The sequence below is a fragment of the Dendrobates tinctorius genome, unplaced genomic scaffold, assembly GCF_039654945.1.
Source record: "Dendrobates tinctorius isolate UK_male_01 unplaced genomic scaffold, ASM3965494v1 ptg000807l, whole genome shotgun sequence".
Taxonomy (NCBI): Eukaryota; Metazoa; Chordata; class Amphibia; order Anura; family Dendrobatidae; genus Dendrobates; species Dendrobates tinctorius.
Window position 1 is genome coordinate 20,001 of NW_027362444.1, and position 4,882 is coordinate 24,882.

The following is a 4,882-nucleotide window of genomic DNA, read 5'->3' on the forward strand; positions in this document are numbered from 1 at the left end:
GACGACGTACGAGGAGCGGAAGGCGATGGCGAGTCGGGTGGGGGCACACCGCGCAGTGAGAACCCCCCCTCGCCTGCCTCCACAGCTCTGTCATCCCCCCCACTAACGTAGGGGCTCGGGAAAGACTAGTGGCGCGGAGCTCGGCAGCGGCGTGGAAACGCCACCCACCGCCGCCGCTCTCGCTGGTGCCCGCCGCGGAGGCCGCCCTTCGGGCGATGCGTGGCACGGACCTCCACGGGCAGGGCTGCGCATCTGGAACTTCGAAAAGGGCCGCCCTTGCTAACACTGTGCTTCCCCACGCGGGGAGCGATTCGGACGGCTGGCCCCCACACCGGGGTGGGTGGGCGCCCCGCCGTTCGCCCGCGTGGGTCGTCAGACCACTGTTCATCGTTCGGTGCGATTCAAACTTCCCACAGCTCGGCCGCCTCCGTCCTCGAACGGGAGGTGACGGCCGGCGTGCGCGCCCAAAGATAGGTGGTGGAAGCCCGGGGGTACAGGAGGAAGGACACCGCTCACCGTAAACCGACGCGAGCTCCAAAGCCCGGGTCGAGCGAGCAGCACCACCTCCCCACCCGGGAGCGCCGTGCCAGATCGATCGGAGGATAAGACCGCTCTGAGAGGACGTGGACGAGAGGGGCGTCCGCCTTCCGGAGCCCCCCCTTTCGGACGAGGACTCCGGATTTGCCCCCCGAAAGCCATCACCTCCAGAGAACCAGGGACCGCCGAGGGAGGGTCTGGTCAGGCTTGGGTACCCCAGCATTGCCTCTCTCGCTTGGGATGCGCGATCGGCAAAAGTCCCTCTCGGAGCTGTGGAAGTTCGGTCTCAGCCGGAGTGCGCAACTTCCAGACGAGAGGGACCACATGCCAAGTCGCCTACCCGAGTCGGGGAACCAGAGAAACAACTGCTTTCTATCGGGGTAGAGAGACGACACTCTCTCAAGTACATTCTGCCAGAGGTGCGCATTCCTATGTATTTGCATTGCGGGACAACGTCCCCACTTTAAGGGGACGAAGTCGGAACTGTACCCGGCCTCAAGTCACTGTAGGGCGGATGCGGCACCTAGAAAATTCCTCATTCCGGTTCTTTTTCACTTAGTCGTTTTTTTTGGCAAGAATGTACCCCAGGATGGCCAAAAAGCCAAAGCCAGGGACTGAGAACCATCGAGCATGCTCTGAGGGGACATAGTCAGAGGGGGCGTCCGCCTTCCAGAGCCCTCCTTCCCACGAGGACTCCAGATTTGCCCCCCCTGACAACAGCCATCGCCTCCAGAGAACCAGGGACCACCGAGGGAGGGTCTGGTCGAAGCTCAGGTACCCAGGATAGCTTCTCCGGCTTGGGCATGGACCGCCAGACAAAGCCGCGGACCGTGAACCATCCAGCCTGCTCTGAGGGGACATAGTCAGAGGGGGCGTCCGCCTTCCAGAGCCCTCCTTCCCACGAGGACTCCAGATTTGCCCCCCTGACAGCCATCACCTCCAGAGAACCAGGGACCGCCGAGGGAGGGTCTGGTCAAAGCTCATGTACCCCAGGACAGCTTCTCCGGCTTGGGCACAGACCACCAGACAAAGCCGCGGACCATGAACCATCCAGCCGGCTCTGAGGGGACATGGTCAGAAGGGGCGTCCGCCTTCTAGAGCCCAAACTCGGCCACGGACTCCAGATTTGCCCCCCTGAATGCCATCACCCTTCAGAAGACCAGGGACCACCGAGGGAGGGTCTGGTCAGGCTCAGGTACCCCAGGATCGCCTCTCTCACTTGGGACGCACGACCAGCAAAAGTCCCTCCTGGAGCCGTGGAAGTTCAGTCTCGGCCGTATTTTGCAACTTCCACGACAAGAGGGACCACCTTCTAAGTCGCCTACCCGAGCCAGAGAACCATAGGAACAACCGCCATACATCGGGGTAGAGAGAGCCCACTCTCTCCTATATTCTCCCGCAGGTGCGCATTACTATGTATTTGCATTGCGGGACAATGTACTTCAATGAGCGGGACAAAGTCGGAAATGTATCCGACCTCCTGGAACTGTGCGGCTGCTACAGCAGTCAGAAATTCCCCATTCCGGTTCTTTTTCACTTGGATTTTTTTTTTTGCAATTTTTTGCCTAAAACGTATTCCTCCAACATGTACTAGCTCATGACACTTGAAATTTTTGAGCCAATTGATAATAACAGCTTTTTAGAGCTCAAAAACAAAAAAAATTTGAGCGAACAAAAAATGTTCGAAAATGACCTCAGCTCCTGGAACTGTTTTCGGTACACCTCCAGAGAGGCTCCCCTGCCTGGAAGTCTGTCACTGCTCAGCTTGAAATTTTTCTAAGTCCCAAAATTCGGTTTTTCATCCAAAATTCAACTTTCTGCCCAGGATCCACAAACTTTAAACCCAGTTGGGGGACCCTCCCTGGGGGCCCTACAACATACTGAAGCCCCCCTGTGGTGGAAGTAGGGGAAATTACTTATTTTTACACAAAATCACAAAATTCCATTTTTTGTTCGCAAAACACTTTTTTGTCCTCAAGAAACTTTTTTGTCCTCAAAACACTTTTTTGTCCTCGAGAAACTTTTTTGTCCTCAAGAAACTTTTTTGTCCTCAAAACACTTTTTTGTCCTCAAAACTCAATTTCTTCCATAATTCGACTTTCCCCCCAAAAACCACACATTCTACCCTCATGGGAGGCACTCTCCCTCGGGTCCCCTCAACATATTGACGCCCCAGAGCGGTGGGAGAAGGGGAAATCTGATTTTTGCACAAAAATCCAAAAAACGCACTAAGTCCAAAAATCCTGAAAATTTTTCTAAGTCCCAACGGTACTTTCTGAAAAGTGTACCCAGGCTCCTGGAAGCCTCCTGGGTACACCTCCCGAGGCGCCCCCTTCCTGGAAGTCTGACACATCTCGAAATTTTTCTAAGTCCCAAAAAATGGTTTTTGCTCCATAATTCGACTTTCCCCCCAAAAGTCACACATTCTACCCTCATGGGAGGCACTCTCCCTCGGGTCCCCACATCATATTGACGCCCCAGAGCGGTGGGAGAAGGGGAAATCTGATTTTTGCGCAAAAATCCAAAAAACGCACTAAGTCCAAAAATCCTGAAAATTTTTCTAAGTCCCAACGGTACTTTCTGAAAAGTGTACCCAGGCTCCTGGAAGCCTCCTGGGTACACCTCCCGAGGCGCCCCCTTCCTGGAAGTCTGACACATCTCGAAATTTTTCTAAGTCCCAAAAAATGGTTTTTGCTCCATAATTCGACTTTCCCCCCAAAAGTCACACATTCTACCCTCATGGGAGGCACTCTCCCTCGGGTCCCCACATCATATTGACGCCCCAGAGCGGTGGGAGAAGGGGAAATCTGATTTTTGCACAAAAATCCAAAAAACGCACTAAGTCCAAAAATCCTGAAAATTTTTCTAAGTCCCAACGGTACTTTCTGAAAAGTGTACCCAGGCTCCTGGAAGCCTCCTGGGTACACCTCCCGAGGCGCCCCCTTCCTGGAAGTCTGACACATCTCGAAATTTTTCTAAGTCCCAAAAAATGGTTTTTGCTCCATAATTCGACTTTCCCCCCAAAAGTCACACATTCTACCCTCATGGGAGGCACTCTCCCTCGGGTCCCCACATCATATTGACGCCCCAGAGCGGTGGGAGAAGGGGAAATCTGATTTTTGCGCAAAAATCCAAAAAACGCACTAAGTCCAAAAATCCTGAAAATTTTTCTAAGTCCCAACGGTACTTTCTGAAAAGTGTACCCAGGCTCCTGGAAGCCTCCTGGGTACACCTCCCGAGGCGCCCCCTTCCTGGAAGTCTGACACATCTCGAAATTTTTCTAAGTCCCAAAAAATGGTTTTTGCTCCATAATTCGACTTTCCCCCCAAAAGTCACACATTCTACCCTCATGGGAGGCACTCTCCCTCGGGTCCCCACATCATATTGACGCCCCAGAGCGGTGGGAGAAGGGGAAATCTGATTTTTGCACAAAAATCCAAAAAACGCACTAAGTCCAAAAATCCTGAAAATTTTTCTAAGTCCCAACGGTACTTTCTGAAAAGTGTACCCAGGCTCCTGGAAGCCTCCTGGGTACACCTCCCGAGGCGCCCCCTTCCTGGAAGTCTGACACATCTCGAAATTTTTCTAAGTCCCAAAAAATGGTTTTTGCTCCATAATTCGACTTTCCCCCCAAAAGTCACACATTCTACCCTCATGGGAGGCACTCTCCCTCGGGTCCCCACATCATATTGACGCCCCAGAGCGGTGGGAGAAGGGGAAATCTGATTTTTGCACAAAAATCCAAAAAACGCACTAAGTCCAAAAATCCTGAAAATTTTTCTAAGTCCCAACGGTACTTTCTGAAAAGTGTACCCAGGCTCCTGGAAGCCTCCTGGGTACACCTCCCGAGGCGCCCCCTTCCTGGAAGTCTGACACATCTCGAAATTTTTCTAAGTCCCAAAAAATGGTTTTTGCTCCATAATTCGACTTTCCCCCCAAAAGTCACACATTCTACCCTCATGGGAGGCACTCTCCCTCGGGTCCCCACATCATATTGACGCCCCAGAGCGGTGGGAGAAGGGGAAATCTGATTTTTGCACAAAAATCCAAAAAACGCACTAAGTCCAAAAATCCTGAAAATTTTTCTAAGTCCCAACGGTACTTTCTGAAAAGTGTACCCAGGCTCCTGGAAGCCTCCTGGGTACACCTCCCGAGGCGCCCCCTTCCTGGAAGTCTGACACATCTCGAAATTTTTCTAAGTCCCAAAAAATGGTTTTTGCTCCATAATTCGACTTTCCCCCCAAAAGTCACACATTCTACCCTCATGGGAGGCACTCTCCCTCGGGTCCCCACATCATATTGACGCCCCAGAGCGGTGGGAGAAGGGGAAATCTGATTTTTGCAC